At 41.7% G+C, this 18309-nt stretch overlaps 1 long non-coding RNA gene across 1 annotated transcript; it reads right to left on the reverse strand.

Moving 5' to 3' along the window:
- Positions 1-3399: 3399 nt before the first annotated feature.
- Positions 3400-17657, reverse strand: LOC141516614 (uncharacterized). The gene is made up of 3 exons (XR_012476765.1): positions 16204-17657; positions 13927-14058; positions 3400-3965 (listed from the first exon to the last, which is right to left on the reverse strand). It is a non-coding gene; the product is annotated as an uncharacterized LOC141516614 (long non-coding RNA).
- Positions 17658-18309: the final 652 nt, after the last annotated feature.

Genomic DNA, 18309 nt, shown 5'->3' on the forward strand with positions numbered 1-18309 from the left:
CATAAGTAGACATCTATATCCTTTGACTCAGGATTATCATTAAAAGGACTGTAGCCTTTGACATAGCCTAGGTTTATATCCAAGAAAGAGGAAACAGATTCTTTTTTACAAAATTTTTTATTACAGCTTTGGCAGGGGGAAGGTTATAGCAAAGAACTTTAAATAAGGGGGCCCCCTCCCAGTAAGAAAATGTTGACCCAATGGTGGTAGGTTAGTGTCATCAAATATGATGTATCATAAAAAATGATGAAAAATACAGCTTCAGAGAAACCTGGGAAGACCTGTGTGAACTGATGCACAGTGAAGGGAGCAGAACCAGAACAATTTGTAAAAGTGCAACAGTATTGCAAAGATAAACAACTCTGAAGAATGTAAGAATTCTGCTGGTTGTAAGGGCCAATCATCATTCACAAGGATTGGTTTTGAAACTTGTCCCACACTTCCTGGAAGAGATGGACTTGAGATGCAGAAGACAGACATTGATGGATATGACCAAAGTAGGAATGGATTTTGCTAATTATGCAAAGGATGGTGGGAAAGAAAGAAAATAAAAGTATATTATTTGAAAGAAATTTTTTTTAAAAAAATGGAGGGGAGGGGAGGGGCGGCTAGGTGGTGTAGTGAATAAAGCACCAGCCCTGGAGTCAGGAGTACCTGGGTTTAAATCCGGTCTCAGACACTTAATAATTACCTAGCTGTGTGGCCTTGGGCAAGCCACTTAACCCTATTTGCCTTGCAAAAACCTAAAAAAAAAAAATGGAGGGTGATAAGCTAAAGATTGTCCAGAGGAAGATAGCCAGACAGAGTAGGGTCCTTCAAGTCATGCCAGATGCAGGGCAGATGACGGATCTGGGACTGTGTGACCCAAGAGGGAACATGAGATCCACCTACCGGGATTCAAAGGACCATCTAGTTAGTAGACAAGAGATTGGAATGATTAGGCTTTTTCCAAAGTAGAACTGCAAAAGGTCAAAACTTTAAGCTCAATGTTTGAGTTGGGGGGGCTGGATCTGCTTCACTGGGGAGGCCTCTAAGTGAGGCTGGAGTTTGGCATTAGGTTAAGATGGAATAAAATTGCCCTATTTCTGAGTAAGAGATTTTCTTACTTATATTCATCCCAAATGGGCCAAAGATAGAAAAGAACTCAGAAACACACAGATAACCACAGCAAGCCTTTTTGTGGTAGCAGAGACCTAGAAACAAAGCAGATGTGGAAAATCTCCCTGCTCCCCTGGCCCCCACAATGATCCCCACTTGGTCTACACTGCCAGTCTCTGTCCTCTGTAATCCAGCTGTCCAAGTAATGTGCCCAAAGGACAGGTCTGATTGTGTGGCTATACTGCTCAAGAAACTTCCTTGGCTCCCTATGGCCTAAAATCAAATGTCTATTTTTGGAATTTCAAGGTCTTCATAGAGTGCCTCCAACTGACCTTTCCAAATTTATGACCAATTACTCTTGTCTAAGTCAAACTGGCCTCATTGTTGCTTCTCTGAACTCTATACTCTCAAAATGTCTGTCTTCTATGCCCAGAATCTCCTGTCCTTCTGCCTCTTAGAATTCTGAACTTGGAACTCAGCTCAATGGCCACCTCCTCTGGGAGCCCTCTCCTTAATTAAATCCCCCAGCTGCTAAAGGGTCCTTCCACCAAAGCTAAAGAGTATAAATTTTGTATTTCCTATATGTGTGCATGGGATCAGCGATTTGGGGCTGCAAAGGATATTAGCTGTCATCTAATTCCATGTCCTCATTTACAAATGAGGAAACAAGTTTAAAGGGTTCAACACAGCCAGGATATCAGAGGCAACCACTGAACCCAGTCCTTCCTGAATGAGAGTTCACCTCTCTAACCATAATGCCATATTACTTCTCACATAATACTTGCTGACTGATGGACGGTTAGTGGACATGGGCTGGCTAGATGACCATAGACAACCTTCCTAAGTCTGCAATTCTAATTCCTCTGAACCTCTAGCCTAAATGCTGAATAAGGAAAAGGGGCCTAGCTGTGGGTGGCAAGGACAGGATCTGCCCTTCACAAAGTCTACACCCTATCAGATGGACTGTTTGTGGTAGAGCCTTCCATACTTTGATTGTCTGTTCAGTCACAAATGACACACTGTTCCTTGATCCCAACATAGTGATGCCATTTAGACTCTCTTCAAGAATAAAGAACAGCAACCAACCAACCAACCAATCCTGTTTGCCTCCCTCCTCCTATCTTGTCTCTGATCTCTTTTTCTTAGGTTTTTTTGCAAGGCAATGGGGTTAAGTGACTTGCCCAAGGTCACACATCTAGGAATTATTAAGTGTCTGAGGCTGGATTTGAACTCAGGTCCTCCTGACTCCAGGGCTGGTGTTCTATTCACTGCACCGCCTAGCTGCCCCACTCTTGTCTCTAATCTCAACTGCCTTCCAAAAAATGGGGTGATACTGTCTCCCTAATATCTTTGTGTGAAAGCCAGGAGGCCAGTCCAGGCACAATTGTTTGGGCCATTGAGCAGGGAACTGGTCTGGTGAACTGGTGGTTGGTCATTCTCTGATCCTACTGGCAGCGCTCCTCACTGACCAATATGGACCAGGGTCCCCAGGCTTGAATGGATATCCCCAGTCCATTCACAAAGTATTGGTAAGTAGCCTTTGCATAGTTGCTAGTCCATAACATGTTGATTGGTACTGCTGAAGACTGGATAGTCTCTTCCTCCTCTTCTTCCTTCATGCCCCCTCCCTCTTCTTTTCCTCCTCCTCTCTTTCCTCCTCCTTCTTCTCTCCTTTTTCTTCTTCTCTTCTTCCTTTTCCTCCTCCTCCTTCCACTTCTCTTCCTCCTCCCCATTCCCTCCTTCTTCTCCTCTTCCTCCTCCCCCTTTCCTCCTTCTTCTCTTCTTCCTCCTTCCCTTACCCCTTCTTTTTCTCCCCTTCACTTTCTTTTTCTCTTTCTCCTTTGCTTTCTTTTCCTCCCCACCTCATGGTAGCTGGGGCATAAAGGAATGATCAGCAGCCAATCAGGGGTAAAAGTTGAATGAACCTAGAGAAGACCCACAAGGGTCTTGACCCACAACTAAGTGACTCACACCGTTCTTTTGAAGATGACACTGGCCACCAGGCACAGGCCAGGCCAGAAATGGGTCCTTGAGATCAAAGCTATGAGCCACCTTACCTTGTCTTCCTCTCCCCGACCTCTGCCCAAGTCCAATGTCATATCCCTTGCTCCACCCCATGAACCCTTCCCTGCCCCACCCCTCTCATCGCCCTTAGGCCTTAAGGAGCCCTCATGTGCACAGTTCATTCAGTTCACAATGGAGGATGGTACTAGAAATGACAATAATAGTCCTAATAATTAGAATTATATTTTACTGGGGAGGAGTAACTGCTAAATAAGTGCATCAGTCTTAGCCCTTACTAGAAGGCTCCTTCATCATGTGACCTGAAAGTGAGGCCACCTTGGGTCTTCCATTGCCAACTGGCACAGCTCAGCCTGACTCCAACTGCAATGACTGGTCTCTAGCTCAGGAGAAGGTCCTCAGAGACCCAAGCCCTGAAGAGGAAGGAAAAGCCACTCTGTTCCCCAGATGGGGGACAGCACTCACAAGAACTGCCTTCCCAGCCCACCAGAAGGGTCACAGGTCAGGACCACAGACGGAAACCTGGAAAAGCCCAGCCAAAAATGATTCCCTGAGATGGGACGGGCTCTTAGAACAAGGAATGTTAGAGATGGCAGGGTCCATACAGATGCTGCCTTATATTGTTCCTACTGAAAGCCTCTTGCCTTCTCCCATTTTCATGGCATTTTTTCTTTGAGGTGCCAGGATCTCTAGGGAAGTGCCAACCCTTGGACAGCCCATAATCCAAAGGGGACACATTACCAAGCTTCGGCCTCTGGCTTGACAGGAGAGCAGAGGGGTCTGAATTAGTGGGTTGCCTCTTCTTTTCCTCCCCAGGGAAGGAAGCTGCGTGATGATTGTGAATTCTGGAGAAGAGATGATATCCAGGGTCAAAGGGCCCAAGAGCAGACCAGAAATTCTGAGTGAATCCCAGTGCCCTAATTATAAGAGGAGAAAATATACACAACCAGAAGGACACATGGAAATGTCCCCCAGGTAGGCCATCCCTCTTTGGACCGCATTGGACCTGGGCCGGCTGCTGAGAGGGTCGGCCAGGTCATATAGCTAATAAGAGGCAGGCAGGATTTGAACACAGACCCTCTAACTCCACAGTAATTCTCCTTCTCTGGCAGGTGTGGCTTTGACAGGAAATCAAGAGGCCTACTTCTGGCACTCTCTTCTACTGCCTCTCATCGACCTGGGGCTAAGGCACTTAGAATGCTCTGAGCCTTAGTTCCCCATTCTGTAAAACTGGCATGATATTCAGGACTTTAGAAATTCCTTATTATTATTCAGGTGTTTTTCAGTCATGTCTGACTCTTCATGACCCCATTTGAGGTTTTCTTGGCAAAGATACCAGAGTAGTTGACCATTTCCTTCTCTAGCTCATTTTATAAATGAGGAAACTGAGGCAGACAGGTTGAAGTGATTTGCCCAGGGTCACATAGCTAGAAGGTATCTGGGCTAGATTTGAACTCAGCTCCTCCTGACCCCAGGCCCAGACTTCTGTGCCTATTATACCTCTTAGATGACCTTAAAGTTCTCTTTCTGCTCTAAATCTCTGGTCCCCTGGTGTTGCTAGGGACCCTAAGTTCTAATCTTAGCTGAGAAGTTACTGGAGAAGTGCTATTTATTTCAAGTCAGTGAACATTCTACATTTTGAAATTTCTTTTATGTTATTTCTTTCTTTCTCATGATTCCCCCCCGCCTTTAGTTCTAAGTTTTCTTTCACAACATGACTAATATGGAAATATGTTAAACATGATGCTACATATACAGCTTATACCAGATTGTTCCCTTCCATGGAGAGGGGAAAGGGAAAGGAGGGTGGTTAAAAAATGTGGAACTTGGGGGTGGCTAGGTGGTGTAGTGGATAGAGTACCGGCCCTGGAGTCAGGAGGACCTGAGTTCAATCTAGCCTCAGACACTTAATAATGACCTAGCTGTATGACCTTGGGCAAGTCACTTAACCCCATTGCCTTGCAAAAACCTAAAAAAAATGTAGAACTTATAAACTTGCAAATGCCTTGCAAAAACCTAAAAAAAAATGTAGAACTTATAAACTTGCAAATGGATGAATTTTGAAAACTACCTTTCTATGTAATTGGAAAAATAAAATAAAAATGACATTAAAAAATCAGTGAACATTTGCCTACTCTGTGCCAAAACCCTAGACTAGACACTGAGGAGGCAAAGATAAGAGGGGGGAAAAGTCCTCATGCTCAAGGAGTTTATGGTTCATTAGGGCAAACAACCCATAGATAAGTAGATAAAAATTAAATACAAAGAATTCTTTCTGTAGGAAACATAAATAATTGAGAGAAACTAATTGTAAGAAGTGACCCCAAGAAATAATAATTGTTGGAGGGATTGTGGGACACTAATGTATTTTTTTTTGTAAGGCAAATGGGGTTAAGTGGCTTGCCCAAGGCCACACAGCTGGGTAATTATTAAGTGTCTGAGACCAGATTTGAACCCAGTTACTCCTGACTCCAGGGCCGGTACTCTATCCACTACACCACCTAGCCACCCCACACTAATATATTTTTGATGAAGTTGTGAACTGATCCAACCATTCTGGAGAGCAATTGGGAAATATGCCTAAAAGGCTATACTCTTTGATCCAGAAAATCCAATTATTAGGTCTATAGCCCAAAGAGATCATTAAAAAAGGGAAAGAGGGGCAGCTAGGTGGCACAGTGGATAGAGCAATAGCCCTGGAATCAAGAGAACATGAGTTCAAATCCGACCTCAGACATTTAATGGTTGCCTAGCTGTGTGGCCTTGGGCAAGCCACTTAACCCCATTGCCTTGGAAAAAAAATCTAAAAAAAAAAAGGGAAAGAACTCACATGTACAAAAAAATATGATCACAGCTCTCTGTAGTGGCAAAAAATTGGAAACTGAGGGGATGCCTGTCAATTGGGGAATGGTCAAACAAGTTGTAGTATATGAATGTTATGGAATACTTTTGTTCTGTAAAAAAATCATGAGCAGGCAAATTTCAGAAAAACCTGGAAATTCTCATATGAACTGATTCAAGTGAAGTGAACAGAACCAGGAGAACAATATACTAGCAACACTAGTAACAACATTGGGTGGTGTTCACCTATAATTGACTCAGTTCTTAGCAGTGTACTGTGATCAAAGACAATTCTAAAGGACTTGTATTGAAAATATCCACATCCAGAGGAAAAAAAGATAGAATCTGAATATAGGTCAAAGCAGACTATTTTCACTTGAAAATGTTTTTGTTCTAATTCTTCTCTTACAACACTAATATGGAAATATGTTTAACATGATTACACATAAATGAGCTATATCAAATTACTTGTTATGGGGAGGGAAAAGCAAAAAAGAGGGGGGGGGGAATTTGGAACTCAGAACTAATGATGGAGTTCTTGTCAGTTTAATGCGTTTGATTATCCTTTGATTCAGTAATATCACTACTAGATCTGTATTCCAAAGAGATCATGAAAGAGGGTAAAAAATTCACACAAACAAAAAGACATAACAGCTCTTTTCTTAGGGTCTGAATGCAAACCAAAGCAGACTATTTTCACTTTTTTTTTTTTAGGTTTTTGCAAGGCAGTGGGGTTAAGTGACTTGCCCAAGGCCACACAGCTAGGTCATTATGAAGTGTCTGAGGCTGAATTTGTACTCAGGTCCTCCTGACTCCAGGGCTGGTGCTCTATCCACTGTGCCACCTAGCCACCCCTGTTTTCACTTTTTAAAAATTGTTCTTTACATTTTTGTTCTCATGGTTCTTCCTGTTCTGATTTTTTTCACAGTGTGATTAACTTGGAAACATGTGTAATGTGATTGTGCATGTAGAGCTGATAAAAGATTGCTGTTTTAGGGAGGGGGAAGAGAAAAGGGGGAGGGAGGGAGAAAAATTTCCAAGAATGATTGTGAAAACTATCTCTTCGTGTAGTTGGAAAAACTTTTAAAAATAAGCCATTAGAATGCCATCCACATCCAGAAAAAGAACTATGAAATCTGAATATAGAGCAAAGAATACTTTTAACAAACTTTTTATGTTTCTCTCTCATGACTCTTTTTCACTTAATTCTAATTTTTTTTTCACAACATGACTAATATGGAAATATTTTTAACACAATTGTACACAATGCAACACAGATCAGATTGGTCACCGCCATAGGGAGGGGATAGGGAAGAGAGGGTAGTAGAAAAATGTGGAACTCAAAAGCTTGAAAAAGGATGAAGGTTGAAAACTATCTTTGCATGTAATTAAAAAAAATAAAGAAAGAATAACAAACAAAAAAACAAATAAATCATTAGAAGGGGCATTAAAAATAATGGCCCTAGGTCCTTGGGGGGTTGGGGGAGAAGGGGGAATCCTTTCCTTCAATCTCGTTATTAAGTTCCTCCCCTTATAAGTCTCAGTTTCCCCAAATGGGTCTAACATTTATTCTCTTGCTGGGCACTGTGAGGATGGGGCTTTGGGAAGCCCCTCAGAACAGGCAGGGCTGAGATCCGACTCGGGGATTCTTGGGACCTCCTATAAGGCTCACAGTCATTATTTATTCTCGTTCCCAAATATTCCTGTGATGTTGCCAAGGTCTTAGCTATCATGCCAGTTTTATAATGGAGGGAAGAGAGGTCCAGAGAGATCTGGAGACTTGACCTCTAGGTCACAGAGAAAGGCAATGGCAGAGTTAGGCCTGTTGCCAGTGGCTTTGGATGAATTACTTCAGTTTCTGAGCCTCAGGGTCCCCTTCTGTAATGTGAGGTAGTTGGGCAAGATGACTCTGAAGGGCCCCTCCAGGCCTGAAATTCCCGGTTGTCTTCTATTAACAGAAGAAGACATTCATGTTGGTAGAAAGATCCACTCCCATTGTCTTCAGAGTCATTGTGACTGAAGGCTGAAATGAACCTTGACCAACATCAAAGGGGAGCAGACCCAAGTCATTGTAGATGGCCAGGATTTAATCTCACCAAAGATAAGAGGGATCAAAAGATAAGCTCTGACTGTGGATAATTGAACAGTGAGGTCTGTACCCCACCTTTGCCCCCAGGGTTGGCACTAGGCTCCCTCCACACCCCAAGATGGTTAATACTGGGCTCTACACTCTTATAAGGTAGCCTTGTCTCTAATTGGAACACTAATTTGCAAGCCCATCCAGCTTGCCCATTCCCAGCACTCAAAGGAGCTCAAAGTAGTCTCCTCCATCATCCTGACGTAGATACCCCTCTTTTCCTCTGGACCCAGAAAGGCATCTAGGAGTAACCATCTATCTCTGGTACTAGATCCATGAGCCATGTGGGCCACAGATTGAGAACTAGAAGGGACCTTCGGGATCAAGTCCATTGACCCTTTGAGGCTGGGTGACTTCAATAGAAAAATTATCCCGGGGAGGACAGTGAAGGTGTGAGAAGGAAATGTGACTCAGGCTAACGGGAAGGATACCAAGAGGTTGGACGTGACTCTGAAACCTCTTCCCTGTGACACAGCAGGAATACTTTCACTCAGTAGAGTTGGAGGGTGTGAGACATAATGAGCAACCATCATGATATAATGAGCAACCATTATGATATACAACCAAGTGTGTATTAACACAGAGAAAAAAAGCTAATTGCTCCCAAGGGAGTTATTTCTGAATTAGCTTTCTGGGTGCAGATCATTGTGTACTTAGAGGAAAGGTCAAAACCAACACCAAATTAAACAAAAACTACAGACAGGAAGGCACTGCCTATGATTGCAGCAGCTCCAATCTGAACTATTCAAATAATCCTTTGACACTGAAAATGGGAATAGGAAAAAGGTGAAGTCACAATTAGAATTACACAAGACCTAGCAGCAGTTACATTAAATGACTGCAGGTCTTGGATCACTACATGCCCAAGAGCAAAAGAACTGGGGTTTCAGTCGGTAACATCAATCCCAGCAAAATTGAGCATAATCCTAAATGAGAAAAATAGATACTCTATGAATTGCCTGACTTTCAGAATTTTGTTGCAAAAAGACCTGAACTTCATAGAAAATTTGACATATAAGATCCAAGAGAAATATACAATAAACATCAAAGACTAATTATAAGGGACTTTATTATTTACACATGGAAATGCATATGTCCCAAATTATTATTGGTGACTGTGTGGTTTGAAGGAAAGATTGGGATAGAACTGAGTAAAATGGGATTCTTTCAAGTGAAATAGTGTAGGACCAGATCCACTCTTGTGCAAAGGAGATGTGAAAGGAAGAATTGGTTAGATGGGGAAAGTGAGCTGGTAGTTCTAGACACCTGCTCTCATTGGGAATGGGCTGAAGAAGGAATAATTCACACACACACACGTGGTAAAGCCTTTTAAATTGAGAAAGAAATAGGAGAGCTAGGGAGAGTACTGAGTTAGAAGATGGGGAGTAAGATAAAGGGGCCTATAGGAGAGTGTGTAGGTAGTGGGAAGAGGGCTATAGAAGGGTGTGGAAGGGAGGGGCTCTTGGAAGCGTGAGGAACAGGAGAAGCAAAGTAGAGGACTGAAGAGGGTTGTTGTTTTCAAGAAATGTAAAAATGAGAGCTACACAAAAACCAATATAGAGTTATCTATGGATATTTTTGTAAATATATCTCTATGTATAAATGTGTACGTATGAAGATATGTGTGTAAATAGGTAATTTAGGGGTGTATATGTGAATGTGAGTAAATGTGTCTATGTGTCTACATACATGTAAATGTATGTAAATATCCATGCTTAATTGTAGCCTTGGGGAGGGAAAGGAAAAAAATAAACTGTTCACTAGAGAGAACAGAAGGAAACCAATAAGGAACCAAAGAGGGACAATTTTGAACACATATACTATTTATTATAAAAACTCTCTTAAAATAGAAATTTATTGCTTTCTAGTATGAATCCTTTCCTGTGTTTTGCTGTGCACACAACAAAGTTTTTTCTTATTTTGTATCTAAATTTAAGAAATAAAAATAAAAAAAGAAAACCCCATTCCCTTTTAATTTAATCTATCTAATACTGTAAACAAAGTACAAAGAGCCCAGTAATGGCCTTGGCCCCAAAACATTTGATTTTCCTTGCCAAGCAGCCAAGACCAAATATTTGGAAAGTGCTCCAGAGGAAGATGGCAGATTAGTGGTATCACTTTACAAAACAGGAAGAGGCTATGGGGAAGAAAACAAGCTCACAGCAAAACTTAGCTAAACCAAATCATCCCAAAACATCAATAGGTGAAATGTCAGGAAGACAGCAAAGAAGCCAAAAACATAGATTTTTTGTAATAAAGAGTCTCAATAATAATCTAGTTTCACCATCAATAGTAAAACCATCGTGTTCAGATTCTCACATCTCAGTGTCTGTTGTGTTTTATGAGACAATGGGCTAAGACTTTAAGAGTTTAGAGCCTTTCTCTTTCTGGTTACCTTTCATCTACTCTGTGTGTATTTGACGGTCTCCTCCCTTGACCCCTTCAGACTCCATTTCAAGTCTGCGCTGTGCTCTTCTCTGGAGTCCATTTTCTTCTTAGCCTATCACTGTAAAAACTCACCATCCATGGCCTTTCTTCTCATGTATTTACTCAACAAAGATGGAGAAAAATCACACAACCATGATGTTACATAATGTCCCTTGCTGCTAAGCAATTTTTTATATACCCTAATTCACTCTCCCACTTTCCACTGCAGCTCTTCCAAAGCTTCTCCTCCTTCCTCAAACCTCCCATGATTCCCTCTTCTCATTTGAGAACGTTGGCTCAAATGTCACTGAAAAAATGGAGGTCATTTCCTACAAGTTTCCTCTTTTCTCCTTCTCTTCATCTCGCATCGTCTCTGCCACAATTTCCTCCATTATGTCATCTAATATAATGAGATGGTCCTTCTCTAAAAGGTCTGCATCCATGAGTAATCCCACTCCATCCTCTCTTCTCCAGCAGATTGTCCCTTTGCGCATCCCTATTCTCTCACTAATCTTCAATCTCTCCCAGTCTACTGGTCGCTTTCCTATGCCATAACCTCATCCTCAAAACCCCTTCCTTGATCCTCCTATTTCTGCTAACTATTGTCCTGGGGGGAACCTAAGTGGCACACTGGCCTTGGAGTTAGGAGTACCTGAGTTCAAATCTGGCCTCAGACACTTAACACTTAATAATTATCTAGCCGTGTGGCCTTGAGCAAACCACTTTACCCCATTGCCTTGAAAAATCTAAAAAAAAAAAACTAACTATTGTCCCATAGCTCTCCTCCATTTCAAGGTTAAATGCTCTAATCAGCACCTCATTTTCTTGGCTCTCATTCTCTTCTTATTCTCAGTAGACTGTTTTCTGACCTCATCATTCCACCAAAACTCTCCAATGTTACTAGTAACCCTTTCCCTGTCAAATACAGTAGACTTTTCTCAGTCATCATCCTTGACTTTAGTGTAGTCTTTGACACTAGTGGCTGAACTTCCTCTCTTCCTTAATCCTCTCTACTCTAGATTTTCATGACCCTTCCTCTCTCCTGGTTTTTCTCATATCTCTTTGTTTCCTTCTCAGTCTCTTTTGCTGGATCTTATTATGCCGACATATTAACCATGGATGTTCTCCAAGGCCCTGTCCTCTAGTCTATACTTTTTTACTAGTATTCTCATCATTGGGCTCCTCATTATTATGGATTCAAGATTTTCCGAAAGCTAATCATTTATCAAGCCCCAACTTTCTCCTGACTTTCAGACATGTATATCCAGTTGCCTATTGGAAATCTTGAATTAGATGTCCTATTGCTATCTTAAAATCATATAAGCAAAACTGAATTCATTATATTTTACCACCAAATCTCTTCTTCCTACACTCCCTATTATTTTTTCTTTTTAAAACTTTTCTTGTTTATTTTTTCAATTATATTTAAAGATAGGTTTCATTTTTATAAAGTTTTCTTTCTCCCGTCCATTATAAATGACTCATTAATTATAAAAACTTAGTCTGGTGTTTTAAATGGTTTTTGTTAACTTTTCTGCAGAAAAGGGCTATTCCCCTAATGGGAAAAAACTCTGAATGGTGACAATGTCCAGTCATATATATAATTTTAAAGGCTTTCTTCTCTCCTCCAAACCAGCCATTGGTCTGAATCATCAGAGGTGCAATCTAATCAATACAAGGAGCCTCAGTCATCACGGTGGGGAACCTCATTAAGCCAGAACACTTGCAGAGGTCAGAGACCCTAGGTCAACTAGTTGGACTAGTTGGAGCAGGTCTGGTCTAATCTCAGGTCCGATCAGGTTGGGAGACTTCTCCCAGTTCTGTGATTGGTGGAGTCAATTCCTTTATCTCCCCTTTTGTCTTACTCTCACCTACCTATAGGCACAATAGCCATAGACAGACCCTAGTCTTTGTAAAGTATATCTTAAATAACCTCCTCCCAGTGGAAACCAAACACCCTATATTCCTTAGGACCATAAGTAATCTGTTAAAGGTCATTCATATACATTTTGGTTACACATGATTTCCCTATTAGACCCCAGAAAAAGGTGTTGATTGATATAGGTAGCAGGATGGTGGCCATGGAAGTTGAAATCCAATAAGGAGTTGTGTAACAAATCACATGCCATGGTGCCTTACTGATAAGGGAGGAAGAAAAACCAATTCAAAGGCCAAGAAATTCCCACAGCATCCAGACCCCCCACCACTAACTCTATTTCCTATCAAATCAGTCTATGGAGTTGGTTTAGTTCTTGTCCTTTGTAGTGGAAGAAGACCAAAAGAAGATTAAAAAAAAAGTGAAGTCCATGGAGTAGAAAAGGTTCTGGAAAAGACAAGTGAGGAGGATGCCTTGCACAGACTACCCCTCATCATAATAAGTGTGATTCTGCAAGTCACATCATCAGGCACTTGGTGGATATGGTCCTCTTTGATAACAAAGGACAATTATATTATTAGAGGTTTTTGATTGATATTTTATTTTATTTTTCCAATTACATGCATATACACATTTCTTTTTAAGCTACATAATTTCCTCCCACCCTCCCTTCTCACTCCCTTCCCTCAGTGGTGAATACTGTCCATACACATCTGTGTTTAACATGCATACTTTTTCGGTATGAGGAACTGGGATTAAGGGAAAAGAAAGAAAACCGTGAGATAGGAATGATACGGATAAGAGAATATTGTTAAAAAGTAACTGTAGTGTTAATGATCATTATTGTTATTAGTCACACTGTGAGAAGAAGAATCAGAATGCGGGGGCCTACAAGAAGGAACAAAGCAAAAACCAAATCTAAAAAGGTGAAAATAGTCTACTTTGATCTGCGTTCAGATTCTGCCAATTATTTCCCTGGATGTGTTTCCCATTACCACTAAGAGAACCACCACTCTTCCAGTCACCCAAGCTTGAAACCTCAGTATTGTCCTCCCCCTTTACCAATTCCTGTCAATTCTTTTTTCACGTCTCTGATCTACCCATCCTCTGATGCCACCACCCTGTCACAGGCCCTCATCACCTCTCACCTGCACTCTCACCATAGTCCTGCCTGGGGGACAGGGTGGCTGCCTGCCTCAGTCTCTCCTTCCCTCCAATCCATCCTCCATTTAGCCCCCAAAGTGATCTTCCTAAACACATCTGACCTTGTCATTCTCCCCTCTATAAATTCTCCCTGTTACACAGGGGATAAAATGGAAGTTATTTCTATCATTTCTATCACCTTTCTCCCATGGTCCCCTACACCTCTCGCACCTCATTGGTGCCTCTCCTTTCCCAGGCTTTCTTCACATCCCAGCTAGAATCCCATTTTCTACAAGAAGCCTCTCCGCATCCCCGCTCAAAGCTAGTGCCTCCCTCTAAGATTTGAGCTCCCTGAGGGTGGATACCAATCTTTTGTTTTTACCTTTCTTTGAGTCCCGAGCTCCAAGCACAGTGCCTTCCTGGCACAGGGGCAGCATTAATAAAGGCAGCATCAATCAAAGTCAGGAAGAGCAGTTGGTTGGGCAAGATCAAGGATATATTAAGAACTCAAACTCTGAAAGCAAAGAATTATGTTACAGGATATCTATGTCAAAAGAAAGGGGGGAAAAACCCCCAAAACAAATCTCAACAACTCCCCCATAGTATTGTTGCCAAGAGGAGGAAAAAAACAAATGGGAGATAAAGGTTTATTGTCTACACATGATATGCAGTTGGCCTGTCTGCTGAATTACTCTATTAATACTTATATCAATCAAAAGATCACAAAGTGGGAAAGACCTTCAGTGCCATTTATCCAGCCTTTCATTTTATGGAGGAGGAAACAAAGATCCAGAAAGATTGTTACTCGCCCACCTTTACACAGATAGTTAAGTAACAGAGGCAGGATTTTTTAAAAAATATTTTTATTTTTTCCAATTACATACCAAAGCAATTTTTAATATTTTTAAAAGTTTGAATTCCAAATTTTCTCCTCTCCTTTTCTCTTTGTCTCTCTGTCTCTGTCTATCAGTTTGTCTGTCTTTGTTTCTCTCTCCTCTCCTCTTTCTCACTGAGAAGGCAAGCAATTGGATATAAGTTATATATGTACAACCATGCAAAATATATTTCCATATTAATCATGTTAGCATGGAAAACACAGAGAAAAAAATCCCAAGAAAAATAAAATTTTTAAAAGTCTGTTTTGATCTGCACTCAGAGTCTTACCATTTGTTTTTCTGGAGGCAGAGAAGTGTTTACCATCATCAGTCCTTGGGAACTGTCTCAGGTCTATATTACCTAGTCACTAAGACATTCACAAGTGATCATTGTTTCCAAGTTGCTGTTACTGTGTACAGGTTCTCCTGGTTCTGTCTGCTTCACTCTGCATCAGTTCATGTAAGTCTTCCAGCTTTTTCTGAAAGCATTCTACTTGTCCTGAGAGGTAGGATTTTGAGCTTCTGAGATCACTTTACAATCTCTCCTCAATCAATCAGTCATTTATTATTTGCCATTTAGTATCAGTCATTTATTAGTATTATTTTTATATTATCATCCATTGGTATTTATTCATTGCCTGTCATGTGCCCAACACTGAGGATATAACAATCAAAATGCAAAATTCCTGGTCTCCAGGAGCTTCCATTCTATGGTGGCCAGTGAACTAGACCTCAAATGGAATTAGAGGCAGAGAGCAGCCTGGATTGTCTTTGAGAAGCATTCTGATTCTCTCGACAAAGCCAGGCTGCTCCTTGGAATAAAAACCTCATAGGCTACAATTTATAGACTACCATTGGCTTCTGAAGATCCGAATGGTGGTGGATCCAAAGAGCAAGGAAAGCTATTTGGTGCATATAGTGGACTGAAGAATATTTCCAGTGATGTCTTATCTGTAGAGGTGGCAAAGCAATGTCATCCAGGAGGTAGGTTTGTCATGGAAGGGGATGGGCAGCAGAGAAGCCAGAGGGAGGCTCTTACGGGATCACCCTAGGACCTTGGTCTTTACAGAGGGTTTCTAGAAGAAGAGTGCTAGAATGTTCCCCAGCAAAGACAGTAAGGACTGTCTATAGCCATAGGGATGAGACTTCCCCCACCCCATCCTTCAACATAGTGAAACAGATAAAGAGCTTTTAACTCCTCTAAGTCATGATGCTCATTTGTCAGATAAGGAAACTAAAATTTACCCAAGAATTCAAATATATGTGTATTTTTTTTTAATTATAGCAACCTCTTGGGGTCATTTCCTTAATTCACATTTGGACTAGCAGGTTGAGTTCCCTGAGAGTAATAATTTGTGTTTCCTTTAGGGTTCTGGAACCCTGAAGGGTTGAGGTTTTACCTACTACAGCTTCTGAGCCCCCACCAGTGTGCTTCTCATTATCAAATAAGCAATTGAACTTCATTAGCCTTTTTTGTTTGTTTGTTTATTTTTGCAAGGTAATGGGGTTAAGTGACTTGCCCAAGGTCACACAGCCAGATAATTATTAAGTGTCTAAGATTGGATTTGAACTCAGGTCCTCCTGACTCCAGGGCTGGCACTCTATCCACTGTGCCACCAAGCTGCCCCATTAGCTTTCACCAAAGAGATTTACCAAAAAATTATAGCAAGAACAGTTGGAACAACATAATTCCCTCAGACAAGTACATTCTCCCTTGAATAGGCAAAATACCTAAGCAGAATCAGCTCAGACTTCAAGTACATAGATGTGGAACCAAAGGTTACCTCAAGACTCTGGAAGTCCCTTTCTCCCTTTGTGGAGTCTTATGAAATTCTTAAAATGTAGCTCCTTGATGAATACCTCTGCTGAGAGAGTCAACAAACAGCATTTCTCTGTCACAATTGCCATCCTCCAGTGACTGTTTTCCCATAGGTGTCTCTAGGCACTTCCTCTCAGTATTATGAACTCTGCCACTAACTTCACATGTCATTACAATCCCTGATTATGAGGCAATTGATGAAACAATAGATAGATGGATCTAGAATCAGGAAGTTAAAATCCAGTTTCAGACATATGCCAGCTAAGTGACCCTAGACGAGTCACTTAACCTCTGTCTACCTCAGTTTCTTCAACTGTAGAGTGAAGGAATAATGATAGCCTTTAACCTCACAGGATAGCTGTGAGAATTCAATGTGGTGGTATTTGAAAAGTCTGGCACACAGTAGGCCCTGCCTAAATGCTTATTCCATTCCATTCCATGTTCTCATCTCACACTTGGGCATTCTCATCTTGGAATACTCATTCCCCTAAAATCAGGAAAGAATTAAACATAAAAGAAGCAAGAAAACCAGGGGTATGTGGAGTCTTAATAGCTACAGGACAGTCACCCTTTCCCCCATCCAGAAGGTTGTAGAAATTCTTAGTTGTTTTGTTCGAAGGGCTGGTGAGGTAATAGAGTTAAGTGATTTGTCCAGAGTCACAAACTAGTGTCACTGGGTCACTTCGCTGCCTCTGATCATAGAAATTATTGCCTCATTCAGTGTCAGGAAGAGGAAAAAAGAGAGATTTCCAGGCAGCCCCTTTTGTCTGTGAGCTCAGTTTCTGGCTCAGCATCTTCTCATTGCTTTTTCCTGACTCCTCAGCCAATTACTAGACTTTTTGTCTTCCCAGAGCACCAGTCCTCCAAGTCTGTTGGGTTGTATTGGACCCTGGCCAGGGATCTCTTCAAAGATTCTGTATATCCCACCAGGAAGGACAAATCTAGATCCTCTTTGGAAGGTCTTCCTCCCCTTCCTCCCCATTCCCAAAGACAAGCATTTTCAATATGTTCAGATTTATGTTAGATGTTGAAGATGGTGGATTCCAGCCTCTTCATTTTACATAGAAACTGAGACCCTTAGCAGTGAAGTGACTTGCTTAGGGTCACCGGGATAGTCACATCAGAGCCAGGATTAGAGCCTTGGTCTTGCATTGCTTCCTAACTCTGGATCCAAGGCGTTTCAGATGGCAACCATCCTGGCTCGCCCTCCCGGGAGGAAGGAGAAGTGGAAAGGAGACTCCCTGAGTTGGAACTCTCTGTACTTTGCTTTACTCTGGGCTTCTTTCCCTTCCCCCTGTGGCTCACCTGAGGACCAGTGGCTTCCCTCTTTCTCATTTCTTGGAAGGATTCTCAGAAAGGAGAGGCCTTGGTGGTGGAGGGAGTGGACAGAGAAACTAGTTTGGCTTCAGGGTTTCAGATCAGATGATTAGCTCTGGTGAAAAGAATACCAGGGTTTCTGAGAATCAATTTAAGTTTCTCTGTTCTGAAAGGTAGGGCTGAATAGCCAGGGCTGAGAACCTGTTGAACCACATTCTGTCCAGGAAGTCTCTGGGAAGACGTCCAGTCTCTAGGTCAGCTACATTTTAACCCTTCTAAGCCTAAAAAGCTGGCTATATATTTTAGATTTGGGGAGAGATTTCAAGGGGTTAAAGGAAAGAAAGGGAAGATCTTATGAACTTTTAGAAAAAGGAAGCTAGAGTAAGTGGAATGGGAAATTTGAGAATGGAAATCTCAAAGTGGCCAGAGAGAAATGATCTCAATGAAGAGGCAGGACAGCATAGAAGAAAGAGCTCTGGCTCTTGGGTGTGAATCCTACTTCTGCCCCCTGCTCTCTGAGTGACATTTGGCAAATTGCTTCACCTTACTGGATCTCAGTTTCCTAATCTGTAAAATGAGAAAGTGGGATCTGACAGCTTTTAAGCTCCATTCTACTTTAGATCTATGAATGAAAAGGGAAAGGGGAAAAGGGGGAAAGGTATTGGTTTAAGAAGAAACTGTAGGGGCAGCTAGGTGGCGCAGTGGATAAAGCACCGGCCCTGGAGTCAGGAGTACCTGAGTTCAAATCCAGTCT

Source organism: Macrotis lagotis, chromosome 3 (genome assembly GCF_037893015.1).
Source record: "Macrotis lagotis isolate mMagLag1 chromosome 3, bilby.v1.9.chrom.fasta, whole genome shotgun sequence".
Classification (NCBI taxonomy): domain Eukaryota; kingdom Metazoa; phylum Chordata; class Mammalia; order Peramelemorphia; family Peramelidae; genus Macrotis; species Macrotis lagotis.